The sequence below is a fragment of the Stenella coeruleoalba genome (genome assembly GCF_951394435.1).
Source record: "Stenella coeruleoalba genome assembly, chromosome: 1".
Classification (NCBI taxonomy): Eukaryota; Metazoa; Chordata; class Mammalia; order Artiodactyla; family Delphinidae; genus Stenella; species Stenella coeruleoalba.
Window position 1 is genome coordinate 144,363,990 of NC_137169.1, and position 15,043 is coordinate 144,379,032.

At 37.0% G+C, this 15,043-nt stretch overlaps 1 protein-coding gene across 11 annotated transcripts in view; it reads left to right on the forward strand.

Moving 5' to 3' along the window:
• The window catches only part of DISP1 (dispatched RND transporter family member 1), a 203,975-nt gene that overhangs the window by 95,678 nt on the left and 93,254 nt on the right, over nucleotides 1–15,043 (forward strand). The window lies entirely within an intron of this gene.

Here is a 15,043-nt window from a genome sequence, read left to right on the forward strand (position 1 = left end):
ACTTGTCAATGTCCTTTAGAGTTGTTGATAAAGAAACATTTCAGTTCACATTAGTGGATTTTAATAAAGGAAAAAGATATTCACACAAGTGCTTTTATTTTTTTCTTCCTTCTTGCAGTTCTCTTTACAGTGTTGAAGAGCTGTGTTTGCAACTCTGTAATGGATTTATTGACAAAAGCCTGCTGGCATTAGGGATAGTTCAAACTTGTAAAATTAGCAACATAATATTTTCAGTTGTTTTGCTTGAAGGTTTTTACAGGTCATTTATACCTTTGGTTTAAAGGAAAAATACTGCTTTGACCATCTTTAATTCTAGATTTTGGAAGATATTCCTATTTTAAAAAGAGTGGACTGGAATAATTTTTTTGGTATTATATGTCTTTGTGTATCCAACATGTACACATAAAATAAGACTATTGTACCAAATTAAAACGTTTATGAAGGCAGTTAACAAGAATGGACCAACAAAAGGGAAATTTTAAGGTGGGGAAGGTTATGGATTTTATTTTAACAATTAACATTTAATTAATGTTAATTAATTATTGATTAAAAGCAGATATTTTCATTTCTATAAAATTGGGATTTTGACAGATCTTTAAAGGAAATGCTGTATGAACATACAAGGAATTATCTAATTTCTATCTGAAATTGACATGAAGAAGTTTCAGATTTTCTTAATTTTTTTCATTATGGTTTATTTACCATATGTATTCATGTTGTGAGGTAATCAAGAATAAAATGCTGTACATTGCAAATAATTTTAAATAAAATGTACATTGCAAATAAAAATAATAATTTAATTTTTGATGATTTTTGTCTCATCTTTTAAGATTTAACCTTTAAATTTAATTCCTCACTTGAAGGCAAATGAGTTTTTCTTTACTTCTAGAGGGCTGTTCTGTCATCTGCACTACAAAGGAGCAGTTTCTCATTCTATTTTAGTAATCTGGGAATGGCAAATATTTAGAAGAACTCCAGTACAATGGCAGAAAGAGAGGGAAATTGAAGTTTGGTGGGATCTTCTCTTGTCTGCACTATATTTTAAAGTATCTTTGTCTAGGGAGGGAAGAAGAAATATTGCAAATTTTCAGGTTAATGTGAAAGAACTAAATTTTTGTCTTTGTAATTTATGAATGAATGGAGAAAAATATTCTATGTAGTTTTCCTTTGTTCCAGTTTTAAAACTTCCTATATTGTATGTTTTACTTTTAGGCCATTTGTCATTTCTCTGACTTGGTTTTCTATGGAATTTGACAGAACAGAGAAAAGAATTTTATGATGGAATTATATGAATTCCTTATCTTCTTATGACATGCTAAACCTACTGGAAATAAATGATGATGATGAGAATTAATATATTAAATATTGGAATAGCATATCCATGTAAATATTTAGAAATTAATATAGTGAAAAAAAATTAAATATCATATAAGCTAAAAAGATAAATTTTTGCAAAGAAAGTTTTCGGAAAGAATGCTGAAGTCTGTCACATGTAAAACTTTAATGAAATGTGTAAGATTATGATTGGACCAGGCTTTAGAACATATATATAAATATAGAAAAAAAGATATAGAATATATATAAATATAGAAAAAGTGTATATCTCCATATACCAAAAAAACTTATGGGATAGTACCATTACTTAAAGAAATGCCAGTTAAAATAAGGTAGGAGAATAATTTCATGTCTTTTAAACTAAATATTTTTTGTTTTTTAAAGAAGATGATAACGCCCGGTATTTGTCAGGTTGTAGAGTGTAGAGTGCAGTTTGACAGTGCAATTTAAGTTCTATAAATATGTTCATATCCTCTGACCCAGTGATTCCAAGCATGAAAATTTATGCTAAGAAAATAATTTAAAAGATGACAAAGAAGAAAGCAGCAACAACAACCAAGGATGTACATATGTACAAAGTTTTTTACAGAAACATTACTTTTTTCAGTTTCCACATTTTCCATGATAAAGATCATACATTGTTTAGAGACAGACTATGCAAGAGTTACAAGAAACAGTTGCATAGGCATAAGCATACATGGGTTTGTAATTATACACATATGATTATAAATGTGCTTGCAAAAGGTTTATTGGATATATACATAAGACTCTGGAAATATACAATGTTTAGTGTTACAATTATATACTGAAACAAGGAAACTTGACAGTATGCTAAATTTGCTTACAAGTAGGCAAAATGCAAAATACATCTTCTGTACTAAAATGGAGGGCAATCATACTATAAGCTGAGCGGGACTCTGACCCTAAGAAAAACTACCAGACTGACAGCTCTTTGATGATAAGAACCCATCTTGTCTTATTCATCTGTCAACTGGAGAGTAGTTGGCTCTCACCAAACGATTACTGATTGGATCTGTCATTTTTTTTTTTCTCAAAATCCTGGTTGCTAATTAGGTTCCCAGACTCCTGCCAGGTGACTACTTCACAATCACTTGGGCTATTTAAAGATGCAAATTCCTAGGTCTCTTTCCTCTGGAATTCTTACTCATTCACCTAGGCTCACGGACTTTCTCTTTTTTTTTTACTTTTAATTTGAAATAATTTAAAACCTTCAGAAAATTTACAGAGAGTTCCCACTTAACCTTCACTTAGGATCATTTGTTACTGTTTGTATTCAGTTTAGGGTTTTATTTATTTGTTTATTTGTATTGTGATTATGTGAAACATCATGATTCTTAGCATCAGACAGTACAAAAAGGTGTCCTCAGAGAAATGTGAATCTATTTTTTAAAAGTCCCCTAGATGATTCTGATATTCAGCTGTTTCAGAACCACTGGTCTAGCCTATCGGGTTTGAAGTCAGACCTGAATTTAAATCCATTTTCTCTCAAGTATGTAATGGGGGTAAGTTACTTTCCCTCTCTGAGCTTCCAGTTCCTACTTCTAAGGATTGTTGTAAGGATATAAAAATATATATAAAATGTTTATGACAACGCCTGCAAAGAGTGAGAGCCCACGTAATAGCTGTATTTATTCTCTCATACATCCATTTAGCAAATATTAATTACATTGCTACTAAGTACTGAGGCACTATACTGTTTCTCAGTGATACAAAATGCCTAATACTTGGTTCATGCCCTTGAGTAGTGCACATTTTATGGGGCTCATAGCAGTTTTTCAGAAAATATAATGATCGTTTCTTAACTGATGTGCCATCTATAAGGCTAAGATAAAAATTAAGTCATGATTTTATGGAAGCTTTTCTCTAGAAAGGCTAACTATCATGGTTAAAAAAAGTCTAGAGAAGCACATAGTTATGTATCTGACTCTGACTCAAATATAAGTCATTTCAGGGTTTTTAAGATGTATAGATATCAGACCATTTGAAGTTGAATTTTCTAGTGAGTGCCCGTAGACAGGTTACGTGTTCTTAGGTACTAGACATTCAAGTGATATATATATATATATATATATATATATATATATATATATATATATATATATATCTCATATGTTTTAGAACAGTGTTTTTTATTTTGGCCTTTATAATATTCAGGTATGTTCCCTGTATACCCACTTTGTGAAGTTTTTACGATAAATGGATGTTGAATTTTGTCAAGAACTTTTTCTGCATCTCTTGAGATGTTCATATGATTTTTATTCTTCAGTTTGTTAATGTGATGTATGATTTGCAGGTATTGAACCATCCTTGCATCCCTGGGCTAAATCCTACTTGATCATGGTGTATGATTCTTTTAACATAGTGTTGAATTCAGTTTGCTAATATTTTGTTGAGAATTTTTGCATCTGTGTTCATCAGTGATTTGGCCTGTAATTTCCTTTTTGTATGATATCTTTGGCTTTGGTATCAGGGTGATGTTGGCCGTGGGGAATGAGTTCAGAAGCGTTCCCTTCTCTGCAATTTTTTGGAATAGTTTGAGAAGAATAGGTGTTAACTCTTCTCTAAATGTTTGATAGAATTCACCTATGAAGCCATCTGGTCCTGTACTTTTGTTTGTTGGGAGTTTTTTTATATTACTGATTCAATTTCATTACTGGTAGTTGGTCTGCTCATATTTTCTATTTCTTCTTGATTCAGTCTTGAGAGATTGTATACTTCTCAGAATTTGTTCAGTTCTTGTAGGTTATCCATTATTGGTGTATAATTGTTTGTAGTCATCTCTTGTGATCTTTTGTATTTCTGTGGTATCAGTTGTAACTTCTCCATTTTCAGTTTTGATTTTATTCATTTGAATCCTTTCTCTTTTTTCCTTGTTGAGTACGGCTAAAGGTTTGTCAATTTGTTTATCTTTTTAAAGAACCAGCTCTTAGGTTCATCGATCTTTTCTTGTTTTAGTCTCTATTTTATTTATTTTCACTCTGATCTTTATTACTTCTTTCCTTTTCCTAACTTTTGGTTTTGTTTGTTCTTCTTTTACTAGTTCCTCTAGGTGTAAAGTTAGGTAGTTTATTTGGGAATTTTCTTGTTTCCTGAGGTAGGCTTGTATCTCTGTGAACTTCTCTCTTAGAACTGCTTTTGCTGTGTCCCATAGATTTTGGATCATTGTGTTTATGTTTTCATTTGTCTCCTGGTATTTTTAAATTTTCTCTTTGATTTCTTTAGTGAACCATTGGTTGTTCAATGGTATATAGGTTAACTTCCACAAGTTTGTGTTTGTGGGTTTTTTTCATTTATTTGATTTCTAATCTCATTTCATTGTGGTTGGAAAAGATGCTTGATATGATCAGTTTTCTTAAATTTACTGAAGCTTGCTTTGCGGCCTAGGATGTGATCTATCCTGGAAAATGTTTCTTGTGCCCTTGAAAAGAATGTATATTCTGCTGCTATATGTCTTGGTGTGGACCTCTTTGGATTGATCTTGTGTATGACTCTCTTTGCTTCCTGGACTTGAATATCTGTTTTCTTTCCCAGGTTAGGGAAGTTTTCAGCTATTATGTCTTCTCTGTCCTTCTCTCTCTCTCTCTCTCTGTCTCTCTCTCTCTCTCTCTCCCCCCCCTCTTTCTGGGACCCCTGTAATGCGAATGTTAGTATGTTTTATGTTGTCCCAGAGGTCTCTTAAACTATCCTCATGTTTTTTCATTCTTTTTTCTTTTCTCTGTTCAGCTTGCGTGATTTTCACTGCTATATCTTCCACTTTACTGATCTGTTCCTCTGTATCATCTAATCTGTTGATTTCTTTTACTGTATTTTTAATTTCAGTTAATGTATTCTTTAGTTCTGTTTGGTTATTCTTTGTATTTTCTAACTCTTTGTTAAAATTCTCACTGTATTCTTCCATTCTTCTCCCAAGTTCATTGAACATCTTTATGATCATTACCTTGAATTCTTTATCAGGTAGATTGCTTATCTCAACTTTGCTCAGTTTTTCTTCTGAGGTTTTATCTTGTTCCTTCATTTCAAAAATATTCCTCTGTTGCCTCATTTTTTCTGATTCTCTATTTTTATTTGTATATTGAGAAGGTTGGTTATGTTTCCCCATCCTGGAGAAGTGGCCTTATGTAGGTGATATCCTATGGCATCTAACAGCACACTCTCTTCTGTTCACCAGAGCTATATTCTCTAGGGGGGGGCCCCAATGTGGCTGTGTTGGCCCTTCTGTCATGGTAGGGTTGACTACTGTGGGCATGCTGGTAGATGTGACTGGCTCCCAGCCCATTTGTTTGCCAGGCCCTGCCTAGTGCAGAGGCTGCTGGCTGCTGGTGGGCAGAGCTGGGCCCTGGGGCTGGCCTGCTTGTGGGTGGAGCCAGTTCCAGGGTGGTTGGCTTTGGGTTCTGGGGTCCCAGTGCTGGTGTTGGCCAGCTGGTGGGTGGGTCTGGAGTTGGGGTTGTCCCAGGGCTGGTGCCACCCACTAGTGGGCAGGGCTGGGGTCTGGGGAGTACTGATCCTGTTGTATGCTGTTGGTAGGCAGAGCCATGTCCCAGTGTGCCTGGCTGCACAGCCTGGGGAGTTCTGGTCCTGGTACCAACCCACTAGTAGACAGAGCTGTGTCCCAGGGTCTCTGGCTGCAGGCCTGGGGGTCCCAGAAATGGTGTCAGCCTGTAAGTGGGCAAGGCTAGATCCCAGCTGCTAGGGGACTCAGGAGCGCCTACTCGTCCTGCTGGCCTGCTAGTGTCCCTGTGCAGGCAGCTGCTTGGCCTAGGGGGCTCCAGGACTGGTGCTGACCAGCTGGTGGGTGAGTTTTGGTCTTGGCATTGATAAGCTAGAGGGCATACTCCAAAATGGCTCTTGCCAGCACCAGTGTCCTCCTGGTAGACTGAGCTCCCCAAAATGGCTGCTGCCAGTGTCTGTGTCATTAGGGTGAGTCCTAGTTGCCTGCTGCCTTCTCTGAGAGGCTCTCCAAAATCAGAAAGTAGGTCTGATCCAGGCTTCTTTCAAATTATTGCTTCTGCCCTGGGTGTCAGAGCATGTGAGATTTTGTGTGCGCTCTTTAAGAGTGGAGTCCCTGTTTCCCACACCCTCTGCCTTTCCTGAAAGCAAGCCCTTCTGCCTTCAAAGCCAAATAGTCTACGGGCTTATCTTCCAGGTTTAGGACCCCAGGGCTGGGTAGCCTGAACTTGGTGTGAGGCATGGGCTCCTTGCTTCATGGAGAAAACCTCTGCAGTTGTGATTATCCGCCCATTTGGGGTCACCTCCCTGGGGGTGTGGGTCTTGACTGTATGTCTCTGCCCCTCTTACCTCTCTTGTTGTGTTCCTTTCTTTATATCTTTAGTTGCAGAAGATCTTTTCTGCTGGTCTTCAGGTTCTCATTGCTAGTTTCTCTGTAAATAGTTGTAAGTTTGATGTGCCCGTGGGAGGAGGTGTGCTCAGGGTCTTTCTACTCTACCATCTTGGCAACACACCCAGTGCTTCTCAATTTTAATATGATTCTCAGATCATATGAGGATCTAATTAAAAAGATTTGAAGTCAGTAGATCTGGCATAGGGCCTGAGAATCTGCATTTATAACAAGCTGCAGGTGCAGTGGTGTGAATTACACTTTGAGTAACAAGAGTTTATTATACTTATGTATAGCCGATTCACTTTGTTATAAAGCAGAAACTAACACACCATTGTAAAGCAATTATACTCCAATAAAGATGTTAAAAAAAAAAGTTTATTGCACTGACTTTGAAACTCAGTTCTTCAACTTCTTAGATACGTGCATATTATTAATGATTAATTTCACTCTATGTGCCTGTTATACCTTGATGTATTAGCTATTGAAGTCACCACTTATGGCATTTTAAGATTTTAAATTAACACTCAGTACATGAAGACAAACCTCTAACAACTAATGGGTAGAATTGAAAAATAAATGTCATGATTTGGTAATGCAGCTAAAAATATGCTTCTTCCATTTGGACCTGTATATAATTTGTGAGATTTTCTCCCCACTGTGACAGCCACTATAGATACCTAAATAAACTGAAATTGGAACCTGACTTGCAAATACCTTTATCACAAAGGGTTAAATCAAGATTTTCTTTAAAAAAGTATATATAACACTGTTCTCACTGTATCAATATAGAAACAATAAAACAATGTTTCATGAAACAGTTTTGGAACCATTAATAAATAAAATAGAAGGCTTACTTTATTATTTCCTTCATCTGTCCTTTTAAAATTTCTAATTTGTATGTGTTTGAATTTACCTAATTTCTTGATACAGAAGTACATTTCTATAATTTATATTCTAAATTAGGGATATGTGCTCAAGAATACTTTTCTAATGGGGGGTAGAAGAAAAAAGTTTAGATTTTACTGCTACGTAGCACAGAAAAGATGACTTTCTTTTGAAAAAAAAGAAAAACTGAGGGCAGATGTTTATAATTTGCCGTCTCTACTGAATAAAAATCTCCTCAGGGCGTTTCCAGGGTATCTGATATTCAGAAGCTCTTTATGACCACCCCATGTGGTTTAGCTTGAATTTGGCACTCTTCATTCAGAACTAAATATTTATGGCAATACAAGATCCCTTCTTTCCCCCCCACAGCAGAGGATAATGGATCTTTAAGTGACTAATTAGTGTATTACATTAAATTAAGTTACATTGATCTAGTCCCAATTAATGAGAGTTCTGGGATCTTCAAAACATAAAATCATTATTACAGGGACAGGGCTATAAATATAAAAGAATTAACTCACCCAGGCCCTGTGAAAATGCAGGTTGCTTCGGTTTCATTTATTCTGAGCCCACATCTAAGTTTCTGATATACTTCTTTTCCTTAGCACTGTCCTTTCGATCTTTGCCTAGTCATTTCCTACTCTCTAAACCAGAGGCTGTCAAACTTTTTGATCTGTAGAATGCTTTATACTCTTAAAATTGGTTGAGGACCTCAAGGAGCTTTGTTTATGTGAGTCATGTCTATCAATCTTTACCATGGTAGAAATTAAAACAATTTTTAAATATTCATTGTCATTAAAAAAAAAACCTATTGCATGTTAACATAAATAACATATTTCATGTAAAATAACTGTATTTCCCAAAATAAAAAATTAGAATAGTGGCAGCGGTTTACATTGTTTACAAATATCTTTAAGGTCTGGCTTAATAGAAGACAGCTGGGTTTTCCTGGCTACTTTTACACACCATCTGTTGCAAAATTGCACATCATGTAGCCTCTAGAAAACTCCATTGGACACTTGTGAGAGAATGAGTGAAAAAGGCACATAATGACTTAATATTGTTTCATGGAAATAGTTTTGATCTTGTAGATCCCCTGAAAGTGTCTCTGGGCCCCCAGGTGCTACCCTTCTTCCTAAGTTAAGGAGGGAGTTGCCATGGCTGTCTAGGACCTCCGAAAGGCTCAGTCTACTTCTCTGAAGAGGTTTGGCAGGGGCATAATTAGGGACTGCTTCGGAGGTGCAGTCATCCCCTCTATTTTACTCTCCCTGATTATGTCATAGTTTCATTCTCAAGCATTCATATCTCACAAGCTCCTAGCTTGTGTCTTTGCTAGGTATAGTAAAGGTGGTCTTTTCAAAGTTGGCTGAAAAATGACAAATGGATAGAATTTGCTCAGTTTTGAATTTTTCTCTTATAAGTTTTCATATGTTATTACTTTCTGTTAGTAAACATTAGGTGGGAAGACAAATGAACAATTAAATCATATTATCACTGATAATCATATAAAATTCGTAAGCTTGTTTTGTATTGTGATATATGGACCCTTGGTTGAGTTTTGTTAAAAAATATATACACAGCAATACTGTCTGCTATGAAATTATTCCTCGTTCGTATGACAGAATTAAACATATCCTGTTATATAGCATCTCACCAAGAGTCAGCATGGTATTTCCTAAAAAGCATCACGATTTTCTGGTGCTCTGCCATATGAGTAAGTTTGAAAACCCTTGTAGAGGGCAACTTGGAAGGAAATGTATAGGTTTAAACCAATCTATTTAATATAGCATATAGAGTCCCGCCATCTCCAGTATGAGGAGATAACGGGCTGAAGGAAAAGATTTTTCATTGATGCCTCTCCAAATTGGGTAATGGCGCTGATCCACAAGTTCCTTTTATGTTTCTCCTCTACAGTTTTCTGATTCAGACGACAAAGAGAGCTAGCTAGGCAGTGGCAGATCTGAATAGTGAGTGCTGAGAGATCATCTGAGGCAGGAAGCAGAGCAACATCCTGAGGTTTATTAGGTAACACTCCAGATGATGGGAGTGGCTGCCACACCCGTTACATTGCCCTTGTTTTGTACGCTATCAGATTCCGGCATTCATGCATTCACAAAATGTTTATTGGGTACTTACTATGTGCTTTAAATTACACTGAAAAAGTCAACAAAGCTCCCAAACTTATTTTCAGGCAAAGCTCCGCTGACTCTCAGAAGGCACAGTTTAGATCTCTCTGGTAAATAATACCTGCATTTCTTACTTAAGGAGGATTAACTTAGTATCAGAGGCAACTGAGCACTAATGTGGTTGGCTAGGGGCCAGCTCTTTGAAGTTCCTTAACTTGCATAGACTAACCTTGTCAATTCCAAAGGTATAGGAAGCTGGAGTGTACTTTGATGTCAGAACTGTTTTGAGAGACCATCTTCTGTTGCGTTTCCTTTGAAGCAGAGTGACTCAAGGCAATCTTTGCTTACACAGGGCCAATCATTTGACCTAGAAAGCTTAGAAAGAAAAATCCTTTGCCAAAAGGGAGTTGAAGATAGCTACAAGTGATTTGAAACATCATGTTTACTTAAAGAGTTTCCAGAGAGATCATTTGGAATTAATCTGGTTTACCTAAAGGCAGAGGATTAGTGTTCAAAATTATTCCTTATGGGAACTTACAATTCGGTGTAATGCATCTCTCAGAATTCTCAGGCACCAGCATGTTTTAACTGCAGACATTTCTGAGAAGGGCCAGTTTATTGGTAAATGCACAACTATCTGTAAACACAAAGTGTGTAACTGAAATATTTTTAAAAACCAGCTAAAAAGGACTTTGAATGGGAAAAAAAAATCACAGAAGCTGAAGGTCCAGTTTCAGAGATACCAAGTTATCAGGTTTCTCCCCTGATGTCAGGTTAATGGGAAATTGGAAACTGAAAGCTGGTGTGTGTTACCCTCTTACACCTTAAAATGTTGCTTGTTAAGACAGGCACATTTTTAAAATACCTGTTTGAATACCTGAAGTGCAAGCCCTTATTTTCCTGCCTGCTTGTCATCCTTCTGATTGGCTGTTCTTCTGATCATAACCAGAGCATCTGGATATTTTTCAGGCAGTTGAGATTAAAAGAAACTTGTCAAAGTATTTTCTTCTCCATTACACTGAAATTCATGGTTTAAGATACTTGTTAGTTTCAGGCATAATAGTTTCCTGAACTATTGAATAGATAATTATTTATAAATATCACAATTGGTTTTGTTTTTAATATTTTCATTTTCAAAATATTGATGTCTTTGAGAATGGAAACAGAGCATTTGTCCTAATTTAGCAGGCTGGAATAGGGTTTGGAGGTCATAATAGCAGAGAAGTGACATTGCTGACCCGTTATCATTTGATTGTTTCAGTCACTAATCTGAGTTACTGATCCTGGGTTCAGATTGGTACCCTTCTGTGTCCTTGGCTACAAATCCCTAGAATATTGACTATGGGACTTTTAGGAGTTCACAGTTTTGGGTGGGTTTGCAAAGTGGATCTGCCTGAATAGTAGGAACAAGTTGGCATATCATACCACTTGTTTCATTTAAGATCATTTTTAGATGGTTTGACTTTATAGAGTTACTGAAAATAGTCACATCATGGCCCTACTTGAGTTTCCCCCATTCACTTCTAAGTGATGGGTGTGCAATGGAGAGAAAGGCCCGCTAGTAATTTTTAATTTTATACTAGCCAATCATACTAGCCAATCATAATAAGCATCACATGTGAAATATAGGCTGACTACTACATGGATGTGAATGAGATGAAGCAAATCTCTACATGCAAATATATAAAATACATATTGAACAAACCATCTTTTAAAAAGTAAACATTTCAAGTTATTACATGTGTTGGACAAGCCAATCTTAAAAAGGAAAGAATTTTTAAAGCAAAATTTTCATTTTTTTATTGAATGAAAAGAATTAAAAGTTCTACTTTTAGTCAATTTTTTCTGGAGCAAGGGACTGCTGAGAGTGGGGCAGTATAAAAATGATGAAATTAGAATGTCCACAATAATGGGAGAGTATTTTATTTTATTTAAAGAATTAATTTTATTTATTTATTTATTTTTGGCTGCGTTGGGTCTTTGTTGCTGCGCGCGGGCTTTCTCTAGTTGCGGCGAGCGGGGGGGCTACTCTTCGTTGCGGTGCGCGGGCTTCTCATTGCGGTGGCTTCTCTTGTTGCCGAGCACGGGCTCTAGCCGCACGGACTTCAGTAGTTGTGGCGCATGGGCTTAATTGCTCTGCGGCATGTGGGATCTTCTTGGACCAGGGATCGAACCCGTATCCCCTGCATTGGCAGGCAGATTCTTAACCACTGCGCCACCAGGGAAGTCCTGGAGGGTCTATTTTAAATTTTGAGTTTTTAAGTGTTTTGGGGTTTTTTTTGTTTTTCTTTTTTTTTGGGCTGTGTTGGGTCTTTGTTTCTGTGCGAGGGCTTTCTCTAGTTGTGGCGAGTGGGGGCCACTCTTCATCGTGGTGCACGGGCCTCTCACTATCACGGCCTCTCTTGTTGTGGAGCCCAGGCTCCACACGCAGGCTCAGTAGTTGTGGCTCACGGGCCTAGTTGCTCCGCGGCATGTGGGATCTTCCCAGACCAGGACTCAAACCCGTGTCCCCTGCATTAGCAGGCAGATTCTCAACCCCTGCGCCACCAGGGAAGCCCTAGTTTTTCAGTGTTTTTATCAGAATGTATTCTGATAACAAATTCTGCTGCACATTGAAGATAGCAGATAAATCAGAAAGTGTTCAAATAGTCCTTATTTTCTCTCACAAACTGGGTGAGAGTAACTAAAGCTTTCTAAACGTCAACAATGTTAACTTTTCTCAGAACTATGAAAATCTTAAGATTTCTTTTTATGTCATTTTATTAACTACCTTATCTTGAGTGACTGGTTTTGTTTAGTTTTTTTGTGGGTTTTTTCTATTTGAAAGACCTTTTAGAAATTTCTTAGTTTATTTGGTTGTTTACTTCTTTTTAATCTTGAAACATCTAAGATAAATAATTTTTTCTAAGATTCTAATTATTTTAAAAATACATTTTATGTTTTGAGTAGCATATGTATTATATTTCTGATTATGGTGATTTTGGCAAAGGGTGTTGAGATCCTTTGTGAGGTCAAGAATTTTTAAGGTTAAGAATGAGAGAAGGAAAACCCTCAAAATCTAAGGAAGCTAGTATTAAATAAATTGATGTTTAATCCCTTGAAAGCCACGGTTTTGCTTGGTGTCCAGTTACCTTGTGCACCTTGTCTGTTGAACTGATTGATGATAGGTGAATCTGTTTTCCCCCCAATAAGTGCTTTTCTGCAATTCCTAAAGATTCCTGTTTAAAAGGCACTCTTTCAAGAGATTTTCAGATTAGAGGTGACAGAAAACAAACAGTAGCACTTGGGACACTATCTCTTGGCTTTTGTATACTGTTTTTGTTCCAAAATGTAGTTTTTAGTTGGTTTATCATTTTCCCCACGTGACTATTTTTCTTATAGTCATAGCCACATGTTATTCAGCTACATAAAATATATATGCTTTGGATCAAAGGCTACAAGAAACATAGAAAAAGGAAAATACCTATTATATTACAGACGTGGGATAACGGGTGAAAGTAATTTTTAAAAATGTCTTAATGGGGGCTTCCTTGGTAGTGCAGTGGTAAAGAATCCACCTGCCAATGCAGGGGACACGGGTTCGAGCCCTCGTCTGGGAAGATCCCACATGCCGTGGAGCAACTAAGCCCGTGTGCCACAACTACTGAGCCAGTGCTCTAGAGCCCATGAGCCACAACTACTGAGCCTGCGTGCCACAACTACTGAAGCCCGCATGCCTAGAGCCCATGGGCTGCAACAAGAGAAGCCACCGCAATGAGAAGCCCGCGCACCGCAACGAAGAGTAGCCCCCACTCGCCACAACTAGAGAAAGCCCGCGCGCAGCAACAAAGACCCAACGCAGCCAAAAATAAATAAATAAATTTATTTTTAAAAATGTCTTAATGTTGCTGGCATTACTTCAGCAATACATAGCATTCAAAGGAAGACAATTTTCATTTTTAACAATCTTGAAAAAACTTTTGAAAAGCCTTTTCCATTTTGCTGTTTTAGAAAAGAAACCTTAACGAAGAAAGTGATAAAAAGTTTTGTATCTTCATTCCATGAATTTAAAACATTTTGAGATCAGTCATAGCTGAGCCTTTTGAGTGCTTAGCCTTTTGAGTTCTTTTGTTGGCAAATATTCTTAAATATCAAATATCAACTGAAAAGCAGAGGTAAATTGATGAATAACATATTCTTACTGAAATAGATTTCCTTTAGTATATGGAAGATTACAATCTCCAAACTTTTAATATTTTTAAGTTGCTGATAATAAAATGCCTATCGTTAGTAAATAGGGTCATTCATTCATTCAACATACTATATAATTACTGAGTGCTTTCTATATGACCAACTTTCTATATGTTGAACACTGGAGATACAATCAATAGTGAGCAAAACAGTCATGGGTTCTCGTCTTGGAGTTTATTTATGCCTTAGTTCATTTAATAGATAGTTATTAAACACCAACCATGTACCCAGCACTGTTCTACAAACTGGGGTTTTGCTCTGCAGAGGGAGAAACAAGCCATAAATAAGAACATAAATAAATGATTATGATCATTTCAGGTGGGGATCAGTGCTTCAAAGACAGTAATGCAGGGAGAATTAATCATGTACCTGTGCTGATCTATTTTATAGACTAGAAGAGGAGATAAATATTAGTACAATTAGTCACGCTGACAAATCTGATAAATGCTATAAGGAAAAGTAAAGAGTGCTGTGAGACCATGTAAGTGAGGGAGGGGGGACTAGTCCATTTTGAGGGAGTCAGGGAAGACTTTCTGGAGGAAGTGACATTTGAGCTAAGACCTGAACAATGACTAGGTGTGTTAGATTCCAAGGGCTGTCATAACAAGTGCCACAGACTAGGTGGCTTAAACAACAGAAACTTATTGCTTCACAGTTATGGAGACTAGAAGTCTAAGATCAAGGTGTCCATGGTTGGTTGCATCTGAGGGCTTTGAGGGCAAATCTGTCCCATGCCTCTGTCCTAGCTTCTGGTGATTTGCTGGCAGTCTTTAGTGTTCCTTGCTTTGTAGACACATCACCCTGATCTTTGCCTTCATCTTCACATGGCATTCTCCCTGTGTGCATGTCTGTGTCCAAACTTCCTTTTTCTATATGGACACCAATGGTATTGGAGGGTCCCACCGTACTCCAGTATGACCTCATCTTAACAAATTACTCTGCATCATTTACCAATGAGGTCCCATCCTGAGGTACTGCGGGTTAGGACCTCAACGTATGAATTCTGAGGGCACACAATTCAACCCATAACACTAGGAGTTAGCAAAGTGAGGAAGAGGGGAGGGGAAAACACTTTTTTTTTCAGGAAGAGAGAACAGCAGCTGTGAAG